General features: G+C 41.9%; 1 protein-coding gene across 10 annotated transcripts in view; it reads right to left on the bottom strand.

Annotated features, from left to right (window-relative positions):
• Positions 1-24,701, bottom strand: part of LOC142009638 (poly(rC)-binding protein 3-like) — a 221,403-nt gene extending 196,702 nt beyond the window's left edge. For 2 of the 10 annotated variants that reach the window (XM_074987973.1, XM_074987976.1), the window contains exon 1: positions 24,416-24,699. The gene's annotated coding sequence lies outside the window, so the exon portion shown is untranslated. Of the gene's footprint in view, positions 1-24,415 lie in introns of all 10 variants that reach the window. The other 8 variants (XM_074987977.1, XM_074987982.1, XM_074987975.1 and 5 more) reach the window with 7 other exon arrangements.
• Positions 24,702-24,954: the final 253 nt, after the last annotated feature.

The raw sequence follows: 24,954 nt of genomic DNA, 5'->3' as shown, positions 1-24,954 counted from the left end.
AGATTATCTGTTTTAAAAGTCACATACATATAGTTAAGTCCCTACAAAATTCACCACCATGCAAAATGCATCACAGACTGTGAAATCTGGCAGTCTCACACGAAATCTGCCCTTTTGTGTGCTTTTACTCATACACTATATGTATTTCATGGGGTAGACTAGTGATTCTCACACTGGGGGTCCTGTCCGAAAAGGTACTTGCGGGGATATTTCAGGAGGGTCATGTTATTGCCATCCTTACTTCTGTGCTGCCTTTGGAGCTGAGCAACTGGAGAGCAGTGGCTGTAATGGTTGGCCAGGGGCCCAGGTCTGAAGGCTCTCCTTACTTCCATACTGCTGCTTGCAGAGCTGGGGAGCCAAACAGTGATAGCTGCTAAGAGCCGAGCTCTGCAGATGGCACAGAAGTAAGCATGGCAATACCATCCCATGCAGTCTTACTTTTGCGCTGCTGTTGGCTGGGTGTTGCCTTCAGAAATCCTTCCACGAAAACATCAGGACCAGCTTCTGTTTCCATTATAAGCAACGGCAAAAATCCAATAACCCTCCTGAAATAACCCTGCAAGCATAAGGGTAACGCTACTTCAGTCTCCTTACAATAAACTCATTCAGCACTGGTCAGGTCAGAGGGTGCTGGATAAGAGAGATTCAACCTGTATTAGTATCCAATTATTTGGATACATTGTGGTCATGTCTACACTAGCCCAAAACTTCAAAATGCTGATAGGATTAAAGGGATTTTGAGATTGCCGGGGTCCTTTTGAAAAGGAGCCCCGTCTGGATGAGCTGCGGGGCGGTGAGCTGCGGCAATTTCGAAATGCCGTGGCTGCTGGCATGCTAATGAGGTGCGGCATATATATTTCAGAGCTTCATTAGTAAACTTTGAAATGGCCATTTGCGTGGCCATTTCAAAGTTTTGGGCCAGTGTAGACACAGCCTATGTGTGAAAAGTTACGCAGATGGTAAGTCTACACTTGCCCTCAACTTCAAAGGGGGCACGGTAATCAGAGTGATGGGGGATTACTAATAAAGTGCTGTGGTGAATATTCAGCACTTCATTAAGCTAATTTTCCCCTGTGGCAACTTCGAAGCATCAGACTTCGAAGTGGCAGCATGCGTGTAGCTGCAGGCACTTCAAATTGCCCGTGCTACTTCGAAGTGTCTTTACTCCTCAAAATTTTGGGGATTAAAGGCACTTTGAAGTGCCCCCAGGCACACTCATGCTACCACTTCAAAGTCTGACACTTTGAAGTTGCCACAGGGGAGAATTAGCCTAATGAAGTGCTGCATATTCACGGCAGCACTTAGTTAGTAATCTCCCATCACCCTGATTACTATGCCCCCTTTGAAGTTGGGGACAAGCATAGACAAGCACAGAGAGTTTGTTGCAGAAAGCAAATGTGAGTGCAGGTTGCCCTTCAATAATTGAAAATTTAGGGTAGGTTGCCAGTCAGAAAACATCAGTGAAGTATTTCCAGTTACTCATCACATGGTACTCTGGCACTTGCAGTTTGAGAAAGACATAAAATAACATGATATATGCATAGAAGGGCAACTACAATGATTCAGGGATTGATGGATAAGACACTGATTATGAAGGTAGACTATACGAAGCTAAAATTATATAATCTAATAAAGAGGATTAAAGAGAATAAGATTTCTGTCTATAAATACCTTCAAGGCAACAATGTAGATGAAAGAAGAGAGTTATTTAGTCTCAGATGATGATAGGACAAGAAGAAATTGCCTGAAGCTAAATAAGGAAAAGTAGGATGGAAAAGTTTATGCTAAGTATCTGAAAAAAAAGTTTTTTTTCCCTTAAGCAGTGACACCAAATGTGCAATAAAATAGATTACCAAGCAGAAGGTTGAGGAACTACATTGCTGACAGTCAAGAACAATTTAAACAAGATGTTACTGAGAAAGTTTTAGTGAACTGTGCTAAGCAGATGGATTGCCTGAGCTTTTTTTTAGGGGACGTGGCTTCATTTTTGCACAACAGTTGCATCATTCTGGAATTCAGAAGTGTGATAATGACCCTGGACAAGTCTCTATCCAATAGGAGGAAGGACAATCCATGTGTTGACAAAATCAGGTGGGTTTTGTTCTGCCATCATAGCTACTTGGAATTCCAATAGCATCTACAGATTCAGGAAACTCTCAGCTAAGTAAAATGGGTGTAGCACTCTAAGTAGATTATTGTTGAACTGATATTGGAAAGGCAGTTTCTTCAGAGTGCTTTCCCATTTCTAACAGCATGATCTCACAATACATGGGTTCAGCCACATCCAGCTCCTCCTCATCCAGTTGCTGATTAAGATATTAAGAAATCTGGGAGCTGGTGATGTTTAAGACAGATGTAAAAGGCACAGTGAGCTAGCATCATATGCAACTGGCTGACTCTTCAGCAAGTGCTATTTCACTAGCTTTCATTAATGTCCTCACATCAGGGGTGAGCAAAATCACACCCAGGGCTGGAGCTGGCCCACCAAGCATTTCTCCACAGCCTACCCCTCAGAGTGAATACTTATAGCCAGCAGCATGTGGTCAGCTCTCTCTCCCTCCACCTTGTTATGTGTGTAGCCGAGCCGCTCCTAGGATTCGCCTGCTAGCTGCGCAGAGGGGGAGCAGGTGGAGTGAACAGTGTAGTGCTGAAGTCAGGGTGTTCTCCTGCCTCTGTACCCCATCTCTGCCGAGCAGGGATCTGGAAGACAGAGAGGCTACGTCTACACTACAAGACAAACTCGAATTTATTAAAATCGATTTTATAATGCTGGTTTTTCTAAATTCCCGCAGGCTCCCAACAAATTCGACACACTGCTTCCACACTGAAATCACCAAATGCCCACTGTTGCAGCAGTGCATTGCGGGAACCTCAGGCCTGCCTTCTGAGCCAGGAGCAGAAGCGTTGTCGGTTTCCTGGGTCCAGCAGGGAAACTGGTGGTGAAGCAGCCCTGGTCAATTTCCTGGCTCCTGCTAATACCGTAAACCCTCTAGTTACCGGACTAATAAGGCTGTCTGTTCTTCCCCATAGTCCCTTAAATGTGAAGGGTTACTCCCCCCTCCACAAGTTCCCCCAACCCCAGTCCCACCCCAAATTCCCCCGCAAAAAACCCCCTGAAAACAGCCCCCCTCCAAAACACCCAAAAACCCTCTTAAAAAAAATAAACAAACCCCCTGCCACTCTGGCTCCGGTGGAAAAGCTGACGGAGCCTACTGGCTGGGGATGCCTGGCTGCAGGTTGCCAAGGGCACCTGCAGCGTAGGTGCCTGCCCATGGGCGCCTGGCCCCATGCCAGCTTGAGCAGCACGGCAGTGGGGTCCTGGCCCTGCACATGGCTTGAGCTGCCTGACTGTGGGGTGCCTGGTCCTGAGAGTGGGTTGAGCTGCCCAGTGGCAGGGTGCCTGGCCCCGTGTGGCTCAAGCCGCCTGGATGCGGGGTGCCCAGCCCCCACCTCAGGAGTGTAGCAGCCTCGTCAGTTTCCCAGCTCCCGCTAGTAGCGGAGAGCTGGGAGCCAGGTGAAGCGTGCACAGCTCTGCGGGATACGTAGGGGACACTTCCGGAGGCTAATAAATTCGATTGTAGGACGTGGCACTTCCACACTGGCTTTTAATCGAACTTCTGAATTTGAGCTTCACGCTGCACCCGTCAGGTAACTGCAATTTTGTAATCTTGAGATTAATGCACCCTAAACTGAGCTAATGGTGTTTTCAGCGAAGACGGTCACGTGGTAATATTGAGCTACGTGCCTTACATTTGAATTTATTTCGTAGTGTAGATGCAGCGAGAGACCCAGAAGAGCTGCTCCAGTCTAAAGTGACTCAGGAGTGCAGAGCAGGACAGACTTCCCTTAAAGAGACAGAAGGCAGCTTCCCTCAGAAACTGACCCATGAGCAGCCAACCTGCATATTCTATGTCACTGTCACACATAGTGTGTCTCACACAATCACCATCACATAGACAATGCACCACACACTCAATCTGTGTCACAAAGTCTGTCTCTCACACGAACTACATTTACATTGCCCCTTCCTTTTGGAAGGAGCATGCAAATGAGGTTGATCAAAAACACAAATGAGGCGCATACTTAAATATCTTGTGCTTCATTTGCATACTCCCATGGGATCTTGCTTCCGGAAGAGCTGGTTTCAAAAACCAAAACAACTGTGTAGACAGGGTTCATTCAAAAGGAAACCCCACTTTTGAAAGCACCCTTCTTCCCAATTTTTGGGGAGTAAAGGCACTTGAAAGGGTGCTTTCAAAAGTGGGGTTTCCTATCTATAGAGGGCTGTTTCGGCTTTCAAAAACAGCTCTTCCAGAAGTGAGATCTCGCAGGAATATGCAAAGGAGGAGTGAGATATTTAAATCCACACGTCATTTGCATGCCCCTTCTGAAAAGGAGGGGTAGAGTAGACATAGCTAAAGTGTTTCTCTTTCACTCACACTGTCTCTGTAGCTTCCCAGCCCCAATCCTTCTGCCCAAGGCCATGCCCCTTCCTGTCAGCCCAGAACCAGCCCATGACCAGTACCAAAATTCATGGAGTGGCCCCTTTGCAAAAATTATGACCCACCCCTGCTTCAGATGGATGCTGAATAATGTGGAAGAGAGGACTGAGCTTTGTGGGAATCTTCAGGCTAGGGTTTAGGAGGTGTCAGAATCACTGATCTCTGTGAGCTAAGTGCTTGGGTGGCCACCCAGGAGGACCTCAAAAGCTACCCAGCTGATTAGCAGAGCACCCACAGCTAGCAGCTGCCAATAAAGTGTTTCTATTGGTGCACACCCACACATGCCTCAGTGCACATAACAAAATTTATTCTACATAAGGGTGGAAAAAAAAGAGAGGGAAAACCGGTCAGGATACAGCCATTTCAGAGTGTTTCCATTCACCTCAGTAGCTTTTTGGAGTTGGGTATGGAATACAGAACCAATTGCTTCACAGGGGTCCTCAGGCACATGCAACACCACAATAGTTACAGAAGAACATGAGTGAGCACAAATGATGTCCCCTTGGTCAGCAATATAACACCTGCCTCCAGTTAATCTAATAGAACAGCTGCAGTGGTGTAACTTCACAGTGTACAACCAACCATATACCTGGTAATGTGAAACACACTTCTAGTAACCCTTCCAAATTACAATAGTGATGCATACAAGGAAGAAGAACGTCGTCTATTCACTAACATTGCTGTTCACATTGTGGGAACATTTTCTCTTTGAGCAGGCAGCTCTCATTAACGTTGGCAGAAGAAAATGCCTCTTTTGTAATGCATGCATGGCTATCACAGACATTTAATTATGCCAAAGGCTCATTTAAGGAGGCTGGTCCCCTGGGCCAAAGCCCCAGGAGGTGCTGTCATGTCTGCTCCACACCATGTTGATCATTTTCTGTTCCTTAGAAAACTTTCAGGATTTGGTATTTACACTCATGAACGCACGCGCACACACAAGGGCTTCACAATCATTATTAGACCCAAACAGACAACAAATGTGTCAAATGTAAATATCCATACACAAAGTCCAACATGTTTTCCTCTGCCTATTTCTTTGACTGTGATTATTTGAATTATTTATTGTATCACACAGTTGTGGCTAAAATACTATTCCAGCACACTGGATAACACACCAGTGCTTTCCAGGAAGCATTTAACAATCAATCCAAAGCATGTTTGTTTAATATGATTGATCCCTCCCAAAGGCAGACCTGTAAACAGGCATGGCTTTGCCAGGTTGTGTGAGGTGCACTGGCCACCCTCCAGACTCCTGAAGTCCTGCCACAGGGTATATCATGTTCTGGGGCAAGTCCCCCTTTTGGGTTTGCATCAGAAGCACCAGGTCGGTGCATAGCTGACACGGTTTTGAACAGGAAGAAAATATTCAAATAGATTAGTTTGTAAATATTTTACTAGTGAATGCTACTGAAGCTTTCTCTTAGTTAAACTAGGAAGTCAATAGCCTATCCTGGGCACCTTCTCTAGGATCATATTTCTAAGATCTGCCAGGAAAGATCTTTACCATGGATCTATCCTTCCTGTAAGGATGGTTCAGTCATCTCTGTGACACCATTTCCTCCTTCCGAGGACCCAGCGCAAAGTGCTCTCCTTTGTCAGAATCTGCAGGGGGGTGGGGGATAGACAGGAAAAGATGAAGGGTCTGTGTGGCTCTGTAACAGGTAGCACTAGTTCTACGAAGCACTGCCCCTTGGATTTTAATCCAAACACAGCCCACAGCTGAATTACCTGTGTTCCAAAGCACTTTCACAGTCAGAAAGTGCCCTGCAGCGGTAGCCAATGGAAAATGCTGGCAGTGGGGAGCCTGGCCGCCATGAAGTTGGAGTTTGCTGGACGGAGAAAGCACAGAGCTGGCCAAGAGGCTAGTTCCTCTGCTGGGCTAGCCTTCCAAAGAGGAGTGCTGCTAGGATTTTCCTCAGGAGGAGGATGGTTCGTGTGTTCTTGCCAAGCCCCTTCCTCCCTTTCCAAACAGGTAGAAGAAGTGGGAAGAGCAGTGTGAGGAGATGACAGTCCGAACTTCTGGGAAGTGGGGAGCTGGGGTCAGGTGGTCCCATGGATTAGAGCCCCAGAAGGAGGTGCCACCTCTGCTCTATACTTTATTGGTTGTTTACCTCTGCCCTTCCCCTCCAGAGAAGCCATGACTATGGCTAGAGGGTGTGTATGGGAGGGTGTGGTTTCCTCCCCCCTGGCCCATCCTTTGTTGCTTCCAAATACCCCCCAGAACCTGGAAGAGCCTCCCTGTTTGTGGGATTCAGCATAATAACAAAGGAGAAACTCCAGAAGGGAATTCTTATTTAGATTTCCACCTCACAAACTCCCTCCCGTAGTTTACCATAGGATAGGGCTATCTGAACCTCAGCTTTTCATAAGATTATTAGCTTTAATTTCTGAGTAAGGGTGAGGTTAAAATTTATCACAATCCTCAGAATTTGGCTCCAAGAAGCCAGGGACAAGAGAAAAAAAATATATAAAGTAGCCAGTTTAATTGGTTTGTTATATGAAATCCTAACCAGGTAGAATTCCCTAAAATATGCTAGTAATGACAAATCTAAAACTATCATTGGCTAAGACCACAACAATTTATATTGCCAAAAAATGGTTTTGGGGGCTCATCCTTTTAAAAGATGTTTTTAAATGGGAATGTTTATGCTGAGAAGAGGGAGTTCTAAAAAAAACACACACAGTTCTTGCATAATTTATTAATAATCCCAGACTGAACACCACCATTTTGAAGAGATTTATTTTAACAAATATAGCTAAATCATTCCCTTCTGTGGGTAAGACTTGTAAAAGAAAGATTGTCACAGACAACTGTTACTCTATTCAAGACTGTTGACACAAAAGCCAGTCTCATGACATAAGCTACAAAGACAGTTTTGTTTGTTGCTGCAGCTACTGTCTAACCATCTACAGTGCACCCTAATAGATAGTTCTCAGTGAGAAAGCATGCAAGTGCACACAATTTTCTGCTTGCTGAGGGGTCAGAAACTAGGCTGCTTTTCTCAAAGTAGAAAAATTATCATCCATACTTCCTTTTGCAAAGGAGGTCTGAAGTTTTGAATTTCTACCGCTTTAGATATCTGAGATAAGATGATTGCAATATAAAATACACCAGGGCCAAATTAATCACTACTATAACTCTCTTTATTTTCAGTGTAAATATGCACATGTAGGTCCTAGACCTGGACAAATTTAAAGGCAGACCTGAATTTTACACACTATGGGCCTGATTCAGCACCACTGCAGTTAAGGGGGATTAATATCCAGTTAGATTTGGATGAAACCCTCTGGGTCCTAGTTCCATCTAGACTATAATCTCTTCAAAGTAGGAATATGCCTTGTTTTTCTATTTGTCTAGTGCCTGGTGTATTGAGGGTTTTTTGGGAAACTTTGAATAAAAGCTGCCTCTAATTATTTATCCCAAACCATCTTCTCTATTGTTGAGACTTCCCACCTAGTTCCCTTTAATTCTCCTTTTCCGCCATCTCCACTGTCTCCTGTCTTTGTAAAATCCATATTGAAATACACCAAAAGGTATTGGGCCATATTCTGAACCCACTCACACCAGCTTGGTGGCGGAGTTACCTCCGATTTCCACTTGTCCGAGATCAGAATCTTCTCCAAACCAACACAGGTTTGCTTATTCTGTTGCTGCACTGAATCAGTATGTAGATGAAACTCAGTAGAAGGATTAGATGGTCCTCTCACTGGGACTTTGGACAAAAGAGGAGGGAGTCGTATCCATCAGGGAGTCCATGGGGAGAGAAAGAACCAGCTAACACTATAAGGCTGGGTCTACATGTGCCTCTTCCTTTCGAAAGGGGCATGTTAATGAGCAGGTTTGAAAGATGCTAATGAGGCACTGCAATGAATATGCAGCACCTCATTAGCATAATGGAGACTGTGGCGTTTCAATAGTGCAGCTTTTAGAATCGCGCGCCGCCTGTGGAGACGGGACCTTCTGAAAGGACTCCCCCAGTTTTCGAAAGCCCTTCTTCCTATCTGTGATCAGAAGAAGGGCTTTTGAAAACTGGGCGGTGGGTCCTTTCAGAAGGTCTCGTCTCCATGGCCAGTGCGCGATTCAAAAAGCCGCACTATTGAATTGCTGCGGCCGCCATTATGCTAATGAGGTGCTGCATATTCATTGCAGCACCTCATTAGCATCTTTCGAACCTGCTCATTAACATGCCCCTTTTGAAAGGAAGGGGCACTTGTGGACCCAGCCTAAATGAGCGAATATTGGCCTGCTCAATGCAAGTACGCTCGCTTTACTGGAAACTGAACGTGAGGGGAAAATACTAATTGCACTGGGGTAATATTACTTGTTATCCATTTGCAGAAATGCTACTCTTATGCATTTTGGTGAGAGGTATCCATAGTTGTATTTCTCATGCTATAACAACACTGAAAGTGGAGACACACATAGCTTGATAACATAGCCACTGAATCACTCCTCAGATACCGAAGAAATGCATTTTGATAAAATTGAAATTGTTGTAGAGAAAATGAAACTAAATGTCTATCTGAAGGCTTTACTGACCTAAATAGACAACAGAGTTGTTCTCGTTGACTCTCAATGCAGCCTTGTTTACCAGACATATGTTCTCAGAAAGCAGGCATAAAAGAAGTGCAAACCCAGCCAAGCAAATTCATTTTTATAAAATTTAAACAAACGTGTTTGTAAATTTTATTTTAAGACATTAGCCCAGCTTCAATAAATAAAAGTGCGTAGAAACACTAATGTAGTATAAACATGAATAATTTGCTTCAATAAGCTCTCAGTCATGGTTTAAAATCACAGTGAAGTTTCCAGTGATGTACTTCAAACTGGTAAGAATTAATGCACCTTTGAAATCAATATAGACAAATACAGATTTTGTAAAATCTACTACATCCTCCACAGAATAATGGAAATACATATAAAAAACCCGTGTATCTAAAATATCTGACTTGCATTAGTGGCAGAGGCACTAGAAAGGAAATGCACTTTAGTTTCATCTGTAATGTTCATGTTGGTCTTATATCCTATCCTAAAGGTATTATTTAGACAATATATTTTCTGTCCGGCAAGCTCAGTCATATTCCCCTAGAAAGCATCAGATTTTAATGCATTTTTAACTATGCTGTTAGAGGCATACAGCACTAAAATGTAGGTGACATTTTATTAGTAGCTGTAGGCAAACGCAGTTCGGGCTACTTCCTTTATTATTTATCTCCCTGTACATATACTATCTGCTGCTTTTAACTTTATCGACTAATATTATGCACTGGAGAGAGGGTCTTTGCTGCATATTCCTCATGAAGGGAAAACTGAAAGGTCACAAGGTAAAAGAAAACTCCATTTTCATAGCGGCTTTAATGTACTGCTCCTAAGAGAATTCCAGTTGCTTTAGAAAGCTTTATATATGGGTGGGCCTCCTTTGCTCCTGAGCCCATTAAAAGCTTATCCATCTGTGCACAATGTAACATAATAAAGGCACAGTAAAAAGGATACCTTTACTTTGCGTATATTTTCTAAATAAAACCAAGTCTGTCCTGTGCTTTATTACCGTGTCTACAAATACTTCACTTGCCCACACATCCTTAAGGTGAGGTTCATTTTTTTTAATATTCAGTATAGAAGGCATAAAACATTATATTGCAACATAATTTCTTCTCTGATAATAACTGATTTCCTGTTACAATGACGGGGTCTGCCTTATTGTGAAATACGCTGTTCTGCAATAGCTATCCCCAAATGGCTTCTTTCGAAATACCACTGCTACACACAGAAATTCATTTTGAAATACATGGTCTACACACACAGCACCTATTTTGAAATGGAGCCAATGGCTGCACTATGGCTTATTTTGAAATAGTCACTATTTCCTGTCTTAACAGCACCTATTTCAAAACAGCTATTTTGAATTAGGTGCTATTCCTTGGGAAATGAGGGTTATTTATTTCAAAATAAGTCAACCGCTATTTTGAAGTGATTTCAAAATAGGTCAACCGCTATTTTTAAATGATTTCAAAATAGCAGTTGTATCATGTAGACTCTACCAGAATTATTTCAAAGTAATGGCCGTTATTTTGAAATATTTCAGCTGTGTAGAGCTACCCTGATGGAACCTGAAAAGGTTTACCGGCGATAAGACAATGTGGTCAAAATCTAAATCTCAAGTCCCAACAAGTTAGGTATAAATGGAATAATCAAAACTGACACCTCTGTAAACGAACAAAATATATTCATCCCCACCTGCCTCTGAAATGTAGGCTGGCACAAAGCTAGACATAATTAAGTAAGAAATAAATTTATAAACATCTCCCTAACATAAGGGAAGAAACAACTGAATTTTGTAATTTTTTCAACATCCTACCCTACCAAAACACCTTCAAATCTGAAATCCAAAGTGAAGGTTCCTCTTGGAATGCCACTGCCCCTGAGCGGTGTCAGCAGTGGAGATGGAACCTAAAGCACCAGAGCATCTACTATCTACTAAAACCCCTAGCTCTGTTGGTCCTCATTCAGAGACTCAAAGGCTATAGCCTAGCCACCACAAAGCAAACTAAACTGAGTGAGCACAATATACATTCTCAATAGACTAAAAGAACAAGGCCTGAAAGAACCACTATTAGAGGCTCTGTTCCTGGCCCTGGTCTGGGGCTACACAGATTCCCCAGCTGGGGTCCCAGACTGGTGTGGTGAGGGGCACGGACAGTGGTAGGGGGAGTGCAACTCAGCAGCCTCACCTTAAAAATTGTTCCAGTGCCACTGGTTAAAATTTGTCTAGCTTCCACTTCCACACAACTTTATTTGCTAGACTAAAGAATTTCCATATTCGCCCACTGCTGTGAACCCTGGAACCTTCCCCCTCTCCCGCCAAACACCTAACTTGGAAAAATACCTGGATTTCCTCCCCAAACCTGGAAGTGGGAGAGGGGTGCCTTTTCCAGCTTCCATGCCATCAGAGTGAGGGTGATGACCATTAAGAGGATCAGAAGAAAGATATGTGCGTGGATGGCCCAGGCACTGAACTGATACGGGAACTGATGAAAGGGTAAGGATTGATTTGGAGGTTGGAAGCAGAAGTAATTGCTGGACAGGGGAGGTGTAGATGTGCCAGACAGAACTCGTGCAGCAGGGCCCAAATCACTTTATCACAATACACCATACACAATATACCAATGCACAATACAAGAAAACTATACTAATTGTCTCACTCATACAGTAAGAGAGTGGGGTGGGAGGGAAGGAATTCAAAAGATGTAACATAAACCTGAAAGCACAATATAATCCCTTTTCAAAAACCAAACATGATTTCAAACGCAAAATAATGATTTTTGATCTCTTGATGTTGGCAATATTCAGACTGCTATCAAGACATTCCTTATCCTATTTTTGTGAAAGCTAATATCAGAAAATATGGAAATGCTTTGTTAGCCACAGAAACAATTTGAACTCTGCTCTGCATCACCCTGTCACCAAACACCAGGAGACAAATAACACACATACTTCAGACACCAAAGACACTGAAAAATGAAAAGTGATCCAACTCCCTTACTCTTTGCACTGCTGCTTCAAACATCTCCTCCCTTGTGTCAGAACAGATTAGCTATTGTTGGAGATCATGTTAATTGTGCACAGCCCCACACTTTCTCGGTGCTGAATTCAATTCTTTTTTAAGAATACTGTGACTTGTCTAAATCCATGATCATAGCAAAAGAAAAGTAATTTTTTCTACTACTTCTTTTGATGAACTTTTAATGTTTTATTTCACTGTATTAAAATAGCTCTCTTTCCTCCACTCATAGCTTTACTTTCTTCATTATCATTCAGTGTAAGTCCCCTTTGTATCTGTCCAATCTACTATGTATTTTAGAATGCATCTGTCTGTTGGTGCTACGTTTGTTCAAGAACTCCTTTTAAACTGTAAGAGCTATGAGCACAAAATTTATTATGAAGCTTCCTCTTAGCCTAACTTAAACCAAGGTCAGGGTTTGCTTGTGCCTGGAAAGTGGGAAATGCCTGAAATCTCAGGATTTCCCAGAACATGGAAAGGGAGGGGCACTGACAGGAGGAATGACATATTTCAGACTCACCACAAGGGGGCAGCAAGTGCAGGGATGAGTAATACAGCAGTGTGACCTCAGGGGGCTGACATAGCCGGAAAAGAGCGAGCACAGAAACAGAGGGCTCTCCACCCTGCTGGGAGAGGTAACTTCCCGTCTACCCCAACCTACTGTAATGCTCCCACTGCTCCTCCACAGTGCCATTCAGGGGGAGCCCTGCTGCCTTTCTGCAACTCCCCCACATAGTTAGCCCCCAATCATTTGCATAAACTGTATCCTTTTTCCTTTGATTGTCCAAACAGGAAACAAACAAACCAAACCAAAGACAAACGTTATTTCACTTAAATACCTGAGCAATGCTGGGTCAATTTGTCGGTAATCTAAGAAATGGTCATAAAAGTTGTTTTTTGGCTACGGTCTGTTAGAAGATACTGGATATCATTAATTATGATTTACTGTCACTTGGGTGGTTAACGTCACCCTTGAGAGCCAATGCCCTTTCTGACCTTAACAGTTCAGGGGCTGGGGGAGGTAGAGTGTTGGGGGCTCAGCCATTCTATCAGATCCTGGTAGGAAGGAAGGTAACCCACTGGCACCTGAACCATCCTTTTATTCTTGTCTCCCCCCCAAATAGGGACTATGGGCCAATTCAGGGATGTAAGAGACCATACTTCTCCTGCCCTCCTAGGATCAGGTTTCTGGACTTCCTGTGTGTCTAATTAGATCACCTTTGGTAGTTGAGAAAGATGTTTTTGTCTTGGGAAAAGATCAACAAGTTACCCAGTGTTTTGTTTCATTATTTTCTTTTTTTTTTTTTCTTCACACCAGTCCTTCAGGATGCTTAATGGAGATGACATTGAGAGAGTGCCAAAAAAGGGTGGGAGAGGAGCAATTTGTGGCTGGTGTCCACAGCAGACACAAGGCTTCAAGGGGCTAGCTCCTGGGGAAACCCCAAACAGGGATACCTTGTCTTTGTGTGTGTTTGTGTTCACATGTGTGCGTGTGAGTAGCAAAGACTTAAATCCCCATAGATGGAACCTTCTCTCATCAGTACCCTCATTCAGCCTCACAGACAGATGGTCCTGGGATCCAGTGGAAGAATGGCTCAGCAATGGGAGTTTCCTGCCAGAGTCCTCTCTTATTTCTGAATTGTATGACATGCTGACATCTGATCTTTCATTGGATTTAATTAATGCCTGGCTGATTGGATGGGTGGGTTTTTTCCAGCCCTCCATGCTGCATATTAAAGTTAATAGAGTCGCAGTCTGCTGCTTTCAATCCATTCACGTCTATGTCCACATTCTCCTGTGTATGCTGATCAATTGCCTTTCTCCCTATCCATTACAAACTGCGGCAGCCATTCCTTTTGTGAAAACCAAATACAATAGACCTGCATTTTCAAAAGCAGGCTGATGGAGTGAATGAAGTCTTCAGGGTTTCAACAAAATCCACTGATGGCTTTGGAAAAGTTACCTATCAGTAGGGCCAATCGCTCATTTTTCAGTTCATGGGCAATTTAACAAACAAAATAAACACAGTAAGTCATTCCATTTTTGGAAATTTTTGGCAAATTGAAAAGCCAAAGCAAATTTCAGTTGAGGTCGAACAAAATGCTCTTCAACCTCTGTCCCCAGTTAGCTCTTCCCTCTCACTCCTATTCAAGCTCCTGCTCCAGTCTGTCCCCTCACTAGGCCTTCTGAATCTCAATCTGTGATCTTCCCAGCAGACCCATGTGCCTTATCCTGTCTGCTCCCCCCGCCTTCCTCATGTGCCTCTTCACCTGGCCCTATAGGAAGGCCACTGTGAGGAATATCCACTACAGTCTGTACTCTCTTCCTGTTGTAGACTAGAGCTGGTAAATGGCCGCCCTCTGTTCTGGCACCATAACAGCTCTGGGTGGGCAAAAGGTGTAATAGCAGTGCCTCTTTAGCAGAATCCGTTTTCTGAAGAGAAAAAAAAAAAAAGAAAGTCGGGCAGGAGGACACATGAGTCCTGCACATGTGCAGGGGCACAGCGTTTCCCCAGGAGTACCACATGTGGTGAGTTAACTGCTGCTTTGCTCCCAGAATTTATAGGTAAATCTGATCTAGAAACTATGGCTTTCCATCAAGCAGATTTTCAGTGCATTGCACTTTCAATGAAGTGGGTGTATTGTGAATTTGTGTACCTTCTATGTAGTAAGCATGGGTTTATCTTTAGGGAAAAATCCAATAGAATTTAACTGAGACTGAACCAATAAAAGTTTCACATAAATTCACCTAATTTGACAATAATTATCCTAAAAGCCCGTAGAATTTTTTTTAGAACCTTACTACAGCTGATGCATGGTTCTATTATGGGGTCTATCAAATTTATAGCCCATTTAGGTCAATTTCACAGAAACAGGATTGTAAAACATTTAAATGTATTGATTCCTGCTATTTAAATCTGAAATTTCACAGTGGTGTTAACGTAGGCATCCTAACCCTAAAAGGAGCAGGCAGGGTCATAGTATCAGTACACTTACTTTTGCGCTGCTGCTGGCAGTGGTGCTACGTGCAGAACTGGGTAGCTGGAGAGAAGCAGCTGCAGGCTAGGAGCCCAGTTCTGTGCTACTGCCTGAAGAGATGGGCCCGTGGTCAGCAGCTGTTACTCTCCAGCCACTCAGCTCTCAAAACAGCAATTCCCTTGGCCAACAGCCACCACCCTCAAGTGCCACAAGCCACCGCTCTAAAGGCAGCACAGAAGTAAGGATGACAGTGCCATGGCCCACCCTGCAACCTCATTCAACTCCCTTTTGGGTCAGGACCTCCCCAGTCTGAGAAACACTGTTCAGCCCCATGAAATCTGTTTAATATAGGGCAGGAGACAGCAATGTTTCTGAAGTGGAGTGCCAAAATTTGACCTTTTGACCGCTATGTATGGTTCCAAGTGCTAGTGTTACTTTTAAAGTCACCTATAGATCTACTTACAACAGCTTCAATAACAAACAAATTAAGATGCAGAGCTTTACTGTTTAGGTGGTGGTTGGTAGAATTAGATGGCCTTTCGTTAATTCACAAGTGGCATGGTTCTAAGCAAGCTCCTGGACAAATGGGGGAGGGTGGGTGGGGCTGCCCTAGCACCTCATGTGCCACTCTTGGCATCTGCACCAGGGGTTCCTGACCCCTGGTATAAGGTTAAAACCACACACACACACACACACACACACACACACACACACAGTCACATTTTTCATAGCTGTGAATCTGGGACACCCAATCTATATTCAAAATACCTGCAGAAATTATCTTCTGTTAAATTCTACAGGACTCCTCAATAAAGACATGGTTTTAACCTGAAACCTCCATACAAAACAAATTGTATTTATCAGCTGATGGACCATTTGCTACCAACAGAGCCAAACTTCAACTTGGTTTTTTTAACAGGTGATTCCCCAGGCCCTCAGAAATTCCTCCAAAAGCCATTGATTCCTTTATACACAGGTTACCCACATAGGCATTGGCAGTCTCAAAAATGTTTTTCTTCAAAGAATGCAGCATTATATGCACAATATACTAATTAGTAGTGAAGACACAGCAGGACACAGGAGAGTGTAGAGACATATTTTAGCACATGCCATGCCAACAGCTTAATTTGTGCTTTTGAGCTTCCATGGATATTTAGTCAACACTAATTTTGTTGGCTGTATACGATGGTATATACTTCGCTTACAGCAGAATCAGAGCTCAAAATGCAAAATCTAGCATTCCAGTGCATTTGCTGGATTCCTGACACTACTTGAAGACCTTTGGGTCCCTAAACCAGTGAATGGCATACAGACAGACTGGAATAAATTTGTGTGTGATACTTACAGTGTTACAGTAATAGCAGACATGCTACTTAAAGGGAATACAATTATTTTTCTTTAAATATTATTCTGAAATATCAAAGGATAAGAACCACCTCAAAATATGACAGATATTAGAGTCTCTTACTTGGTCTTTACTCAGACAATTTCCACTGAATATCATGGTATTCAGCCAGATGGAAGACTAAGTAGTAATAAACTGAGTGAGAACCTCACTGTTTAAGGGACCATAAGTAGAAAATTATTTTGTAGACAAAATGTAGTGGGGGAGGGGTAATGGAGGATTTTGTGAGATGTGGCATATGTCAGTGAAGTTAATGGCAAACTGTGTACCTACTCTTTGGTTCTGACATGCCATTGGTGAGCAGTGTTTTCACAGGTTTAGGTGCCAGGCCTATTCTGATAATCGCGTGAGGGGCAAGATTTTCACTTCACTGAAATACATGCCAAAAATACTGATTGCTCTACCTCGTGATTTTAAAATACATGGTCAGATTTGGAGTCTCTCCACTTATCTGCTATTGCAAAAATTGATGGGGGCATTGGACTGCTGTATGAGAATGGTTTCTTGGATATTTTAATCTTTTAAACAGTTCACAAGAACACAACAACATGTGCTGCCCATAAATTTCCATTGATGTAGGCAGCCTATCCATCCTCCACCCTGGAGTCATATCTATCAAAAGTAAATAATGTCATCACAACACACCCTGCAACAATCTTTGGAATTCACTAGAATCCTCCTCTTTCCACAGAAATTTAGATGCCTAACTAGTACTACTACTCTCAGGAACAGAGACAGGACTGGATCATGTCTAAAGCTGTGTACATTCAAAATCAAAACCTGGATCTAAATTTCATGTTTGCCCTTATCATTGCAAACCGAGATCCCGAACCTACATGCCAGCAGTGTTAGAGTGTCACCTAAAGCATAAGGAGCAAAGCATGTATTTCTTAATCTAGTTTATTTTAGTTTCATATTAAGGAAAACTCAAGCAAATACAAATAAAAACAATTATCCTCCTTAATCAGCTTAATCAAGTGCAGTTAGGTCTTACTGGAGCTGGGGTGGCTTGTTGCACTGAGCTCCACCTGACCTGACAATTACAGTAAACTATTTCATATCCAGTATTCTATCACCCGGAACTCACAAATAACTGGTATTTTAACCATAAGTAAATTTTAGCTACGGTTTCCAATAAGCACGGTACAGTGAAAGTAAATACTAATAAATACAGCAAACACACTATGGCTGGGTCTATACAAGCCCCTTCCTTTTGGAAGGGGCATGTTAATGAACGGGTTCAAAAGATGCTAATGAGGCACTGCCGTGAATATGCAGCACCTCACTAGCATAATGGCAGCTGCAGCAATTTGAAAGTGCGGCTTTCAAATCGCGCGCCGCCCATGGAGACAGGGACCTTTCGGAAGGACCCCCAGTTTTCGAAAGCCCCTTCTTCAAGGGGCTCGTATAGACATGGTATAAGTTTCCAGTGTACAATACTACTGTGGTTGGTAAATAAAGTACTCTGCATACATTTTTTTTTTTGTTTCTTAATATCTAATCTTGTTTTCTTTAGCATTATGCGTTGCTAGGTATACCTAATTATCCAGAATATTCGAATATCTGGTAACCTCCCGGTCCTGGGGCTGCAAGATATGAAAGAGTTTATTGATCAGAGGGACAGAGTTTAAAAAGTGTTGTGACAATTTTATATAATATGGTTCTGTGTTATGCTTTGTTGCCGTTCTGTGTACAAGTTTGGCCTTCCAGTGTAACCAAAACTTCTATTACAACTTCCTGGTTAGTTCCGATACTCTGCCACAGCCATTCACATGAGATCTTAGATGTGTACAAAGTTTTATCAAACTGAATGACAGCCAGGAAAAGTTTTGTGATCATTGAAAGCCTGCTGTATTCTCATAAAGGGGTTTCATTAGTGGACCTCAGCTGTGCTAGCCTCCAAGTGTGGTAGACACGATTCCAGGGGAGTAAGGGTGTCGGGACTGGGCCCTGAATATGCTGGTAAAAACAGCTTTTTCAGAGCTAGCTTGGGTGAATTGCACAAGGTCTAAAGGGGTGCTCTGGAGATACACTGCCCCCAGGGGAGCATCAGATGGCACCCTGACTTGGGGACATGCAGCTTATTCCCTTCATGTGATGGCTCTGCTCCCTGTAGAGAGCCGTGTGCCACCAAGGAGCACAATACTTCCTCTCCCTTGGCTAAAGGTGATGGAAAATCTTCCGGGCCCTTATATGGGCTGTTGCTGTGGTGGATGGCTCCTTGAAGTCTCTCCACACTGCATCACTCCGCTAAATCCTCAATTTAGCATGAACAGCCAGTCCTCCTTGCTGCCAACAAACAGATCGAGGATTATTTCCATCTCATAATTGATAAAGCCTTTAGGGTGTACTCTCCCTGTCCTGTATACACTTCTGAAACCCCTCTTGCTTCACAAGTACTTGCCTTGAGGTTCACTGTGTCGTACTGGGAAGCCAGTCTAGTTGTACCATAGCACAGTCATTAAAAAAAAAAACAAAAAAAACAAAAACAAAACTATGCTCTGATTTGAACATGCTATTTTTTTAACTCATGACATTTCAAAGTTTCAGTTTTTGTAACACTTTTGTGCTGATAAATCACAATGTCTTCCAGACTGTCAACATTTTCTGAACTTGTCAATTAGATCAAACATGAATTTGATTGAGAGGTGTGGTAAGAACAGCCTCAAAGGGTTGCAAACATGACAGGACTTAAAAGTAACCACCACTTTTAGACTAGCTAAGCAGAGAAGACCCTCTCAAGATAATCAGCTGCTTAGTAGCCCTAATATGAAGCCTGCCAAAAGCTTCTGGTGATATGTCATATCCTATAGTCCTTGCCCACTCCTTCCTCAAGGACATATCTACTGAAGCCAGTGGACCAAGTGTTGCTGGTTTTACTTGGCCTTTAGCCAGGGATGGCTGACAGATCCACTCCAAACCTCTGAAGGGATAGATACACAGGGAAAGTTCAACAGAATCTAGATGTCCTCTGTGGTTTGGGGGAAAAGTCTGATTTGAGCTGGAGATTTGTCTAAATAGAGACAGTGAAAAAAATACATACACTGCCCTGTCAGTAACAAAATTATTTGGCAACATTTTCTTCTAAATTTAAATAAATACTTTTGATTGTTAAAATGTACCCTGATGTAGTTTTTACACTGATGCACTAGCCACACTACTGCGAGGATTTGGGGGAGCGGAATGTAAAATCAGTGTGCCTCAGAACACGTATGGAAATGTAGGAGAGAACACAGAGGTTTCAGAGTGCAGGTTAATGCATTTGAAGCCATTCATATTTTATAGATTATGACTTTTCTTGGCAGGAAGTTTGCATTACATTAACAAGTCAATTAACTGTCCCAAGCATGATTTTTGTGGCTGAATCAAATGTGATGTCAGAATACATTCACAGTCTTCTATGCAGTGTCCAGGTGCTTGAACACATTATATAATTTTTTTCTTTTTAACCAGGAGTGCTGGAATTAGGGGTGCAGGGATGTGCTGCAGCATCCCCTGGCTTGAAGTGGTGTCCATCAGATCCAAGGTTTACAGTTTTGCTCCTGGCTCTGAGCAGCCCCACTATACAAATGGTTCTAATGCCACTGCCCTTGTTTAAATGTTAACATTCATAAAACAAAGCACAAAACCAGCCCCCATACTAAATGGATGTCTGTTACAAAAGCATTTCTGCTGAATTTTAATCCAAAAAGCTGGCTTTACTGCTGGTATTTTTTAATTAAAATCCCCATCACTCAGCTCCTTTTTTGTCCTATGAAATATCTATCAATCAGGAAGAATTACAGCAGGATGTACCACTTGGCAGGAGGCCATTCTGTTCCCTCCACCAACCCTGCCACAAACTTTTTTCTCCCTTCATTAACTAAATGCACTGAATAAACCTTCACATCTCAGCTAAATCCTATTGACCCTGGATTTGCTGCTTAATGCTAAAACCCAAGCGACCCATTTTTCTCCTGTTGATACTTCTATCACTGATGGCAGCCAGTACAGAAAAATTATCCCAGTCACATTAAAATATGTCAGAAACAAAATGTGCAGAGCTCATTCGATCTTTCTGCTACTGTTCATGAACTTTACATAAGCTTTACGTGAAGCCAACCTTTCCTGTGGTGCTTCAGAAGCAACAAAAGACATCTATTGCTTAGCAAATGGAAGTGGCAATATGCAATTATTAATGGGACGGATTTTTTTTAAACATTATCTTAGCAATTCTGTGCAACTATGTATCGGTGCATTCTACACGATCCTGTCAGAAAGAGTTGTTAGCGTTTACAGAAATATACGCTTAGATAAATACTTTTATTTTGATAGACTCTCATGATGAATCTGCAGCACTAAAAACTGCTATTTCTGTTTATTTTTAGACTTCTCAGTGGCTTGTAATTAGTGCAGTTGCTATCTTGCAATGTTTATAATAATTTGCTTTGCTGCTTTCATATACGTCAGAGAGGCCACTGAAGGTTATTCAGAATCTCACGCCTTCTCGTAGCAGAATCCTCCCCTTGCACCCACCTCGTAATTGTTACATGTGATCTGCGTCCTCCTCTGCTGCCAAACCCTCTTCTGTCCTTGATGACAAATATCCTGATGCTCATTTCCCAGCTCAATTCTTTATGCAACAAGCCTCCAGAAAGAACCCAAATCTGACTTCCCTCCTAGTTACAGAAACCTCCCACAACAACAACCCTCTACCCTGACCACCTTCAGGTGCCAAAAACTGTCATTACCCCCTCACTGTGACTAGCACTCAACCTTCCTCCTACAACTTCTCATGGCTCCCTCTCTGTTACTATTCAACTTCTCACCAGTGTGTTCTCAGGTCTATAATCCCACCTTTCCTCAGAGCTTCTGAAGACCCTCTTCCCCAAGGAAATGTCCCATGGACCCACAGCCACTTGGCTCCAGCTATGTTCGCTGGCAGCACTGGAAACCTTCCACACTGCAGATGGATGTTGTCTCTTCCACGACATGACCAGCATAGAGAAAGCTTGCGGCCGTCTTCCCCCGCCACAAGAATCTGGGCCTTGGGAAAGATGGAGGGCCTGATTCACTCTTGTGCAGTCATTTATACAAGTGCAAAGTCAGGGCAACTTGGGTACAAATCACCACCATTCAGGCATAGTAGCTTTTTGCACCTAATTTACACATAGGTGATTGTTTACCCCAAGTGCAGGTTAACAGAATATGCCTCATAATTTCACTGACACATTGCTCACTGACAGTATTCAGAACCACATCTGAATTATCTTATTCAACTAGGGGGCCAGTGTTGTGAAATTGCATATTAAAAATATCAGCCAACTCAGTTCTCATCAATGTCAAACACAATCCGCTCACAAACGTCTAATCATAAATGGAATCTGAAGTAGCATGGGCCCCATCCTGATGGTCTCTCAGTTTTTAACTCAAATTCTTCTTCAGACTTTGAGGGCGTAAGAACTGAGTAAAAAGGAGCTAGCTCTCTGGCAATACACAATGCAATGAAAATATAAACTCAAAATGCAGACTATGGAACAGACATTATGCACTAAAAATACTACCTACATGTCTACTATGAGGCTGTTTTACAATAATGATACTTACGCTACTATTTTTCTTGCTAATCTCACTAGCAGTGTATTTTGTTGGGGTTTTAGCTTCTTTAAATACAGAAAAATATATTCATTCACTTTGGAACATTTTACACATTAAAATTTCATTGCATGATCAGCATATACAATGGGCTGAATGTTAAAATACAGTTCTTGAAGGAACTACAGTAAACTCTTTCATATCTGGCAGCCCCAGGACTGGAAAGTTGCTGGATAGTCAAATATTCTGGAAAATAGAGAAGTATGCCTAGCAAGGCATAACATTGAAGAAAAACAAGATTAACTATTAAGAAACAAACAAAAGTGTATGCAGAGTACTTTAATTGCCAGCAACGGTAGTATTGTACACTGTAAACTTACACTGTATTTGCTGTATTTATTTGTATTTAGTATCACTATACTATACTTAGGGAAAACATAACTAAAATTTACTTATGGTTAAAATGACAGTTATTTGAGAGTTCCAGATGATGGAATAGTGCATATGAAAGAGTTTACTGTACTAGCTACTGATTTTAACATCATGAAAAAGTTCATAATGTGATGACTAACAGGCTAGCAATTATGACGAACAGTATTGGTCCAGACAAGAAATACATCTACCAGAATACTTATTTTGTGACATACTTATAGATAGGGATGATAGAGATACAGTGGCTCTTCTTTCAAAGTGCACTAGCTATATCATCATGTAAAACTGCTATCAATATACCCCATGTAATTTTACTAAAGATGTGTCATAATTTCTCAACATGTTCTCATATTTTCCTGTCTAGATTTTTGTAATACAATGGTTGCATCATTAAAAGGTTTTTCAAAATAAACTGCAAGTATCAATCATAACTAGTCATAAAGCATTTCTTAAGCATATGCCTACTTAAAGTACAGCTGTTTTTTAGAATCCATTTTGATTAATCCAGTGACAGTCCTGGAAGTTCGCATCATGCATTGAGAAAAGCAGTGGGCAAATGGGTTAGCGGTTACTTTTGATTCCATTTTTCACTATCATTTCATGTCTAAAAACTTCATGTAAAGAAGGAAATAAGCTCTGACAAAAGGCAAATTTTGTAACAACATAATTTATATTTCTTTTTGTAAATTTGAAGGCACTCGTGCCTAACTGAAATAAATTCCTACTGCGACTTGAGTGTTGAATTTAATTTTACATTAGAGCATGCTGCTACTAAATATTAAATTAATATATATTGTAAAATATGATCATTAGAAAACAGATCAAATAAACTCTTCAGAAATAGAAACATTAAATATACCTGTAGGATTTCTGTTACCATAACAAGACTGTTTGAATACAAAGCATTAAAATAATTTTCACATCCTCAAGATGCATACATGAAAATATGTAACAGATGTGTCACATGAATTTAAATGGAGTTATCTTTATCTGCACAGATTTTCTCATCCTAACAATAATATTTTGACTTCTAAAAATTCAGAGACATAAAATGATTTTTACTATTGCTGTAAGGTTTTTTTATTAATTTCCCAAATAATAGTGAATTTTCCTTAAGTAAAAGAAATATGAAGTAAGAGTTGTACTTTATATTTACTGTGGAATGTACAGCATTAAACTAAACAGTTGTTTACTTAGGTTCAGTTATCATCACGGTAACCTCTCCCCCCGCCAGGACTTTGGAATTCATTCTTCAATACATTCATGTAACTTCAAATAATGAAACATCCATACATGAGGAACTATTACAATTTATCTGATTTTGTTTTTTACTGTAATACCAGTTTACAGTACGTCAAAAACTTCTTAAACTCTGCCTTTCTAATCATCCTGCTACAGCTTGTGGTTTTCACAGCTCGCTCTTGCCTCTCTCCAGTTCAAATTAAACTTACAGCAAACTATTATGTGGGGTAGTGGAGGTGGGGAGGGGGCTCAAAATGATATTATAGCATTTAAATCCTCAAGCTACAGAATCAGGCTGAGTTACTCACCAAAATGAAGCGCATACATTTCCAATGACAATCCCTAATACATATTTTAATGTAGCATGCTTGTCCAGATGATAAGGCACACATATATAAAAACATCTCCATACAAATCACTTTTAAAGCAACTTGTTAGTTTATATCTTTTAAAGACTTGCCCATGGTTAGGTTGTCCTAGTCACTCGAATGTCACCAGTAATAGTCAGCTAGACAAACAGAACTCTGATCGGAATCATAATGCCATGGGACAGCTAATGGAGCAAGCTGAGTTCCAGTCTTCAAAGTTTCAAAGAAACATGTCCTTCAGTTGCAATCTAAGTCCTGAAAATAACCCACCATTTCTAATAGGAAAGATTTGCAGCTAAACCCCTCTACATCGTCTGAACAAATAAATCTGACTGGTAGAAGTACTGACCTGCTGAGCTGCTCTCAAAGCCTGCACTTCAAATGCAAAGCTCAGCCAGTTTCCGAATAATTTCCTTCTGCACAGTTAGTGAGTGTGGTCCCTCTATTTGTCTTCTGATTCCAAGGGTGGACAGATGGCCGGGAGCCCTGAGCCCTACTGGAATGAGGGAATGAGGCAAAGCTTTGCTGCTTTTTTTTTTTTTTTTTTTCCCTTTCCTTCCCCTCCCGTCTTAGCCCCTGGCAGATAAACCAGACTCAGGCACAGTGAGCTCACCACACCCCTCCACCAATCATTTCAATTAGTGCCACATGAGAGGAGCTTCTGCCCAAAATCTGCTTAAGAAAGGGCCAGAGGGCAGGGCAATCTCCTTTGCTCAACAATGACCAGAAGCTGCTATAAATATCCAAACAAAAGCAGTGTCAAGGCCAGGAATGTCACATTCTAATGTGATAAACTGTAAAGACTCACTGTACTGTGGGAATACAGAGAAATAAATGAGACAGATTAAAAACAAAACCTGCAGAAGCAAAGGACTCCTCCACATGCGA

Source organism: Carettochelys insculpta, chromosome 2, assembly GCF_033958435.1.
Source record: "Carettochelys insculpta isolate YL-2023 chromosome 2, ASM3395843v1, whole genome shotgun sequence".
NCBI lineage: Eukaryota > Metazoa > Chordata > Testudines > Carettochelyidae > Carettochelys > Carettochelys insculpta.
Note: the sequence above shows the minus strand (reverse complement) of the source record. Positions and strands in the feature narration are given on the sequence as shown.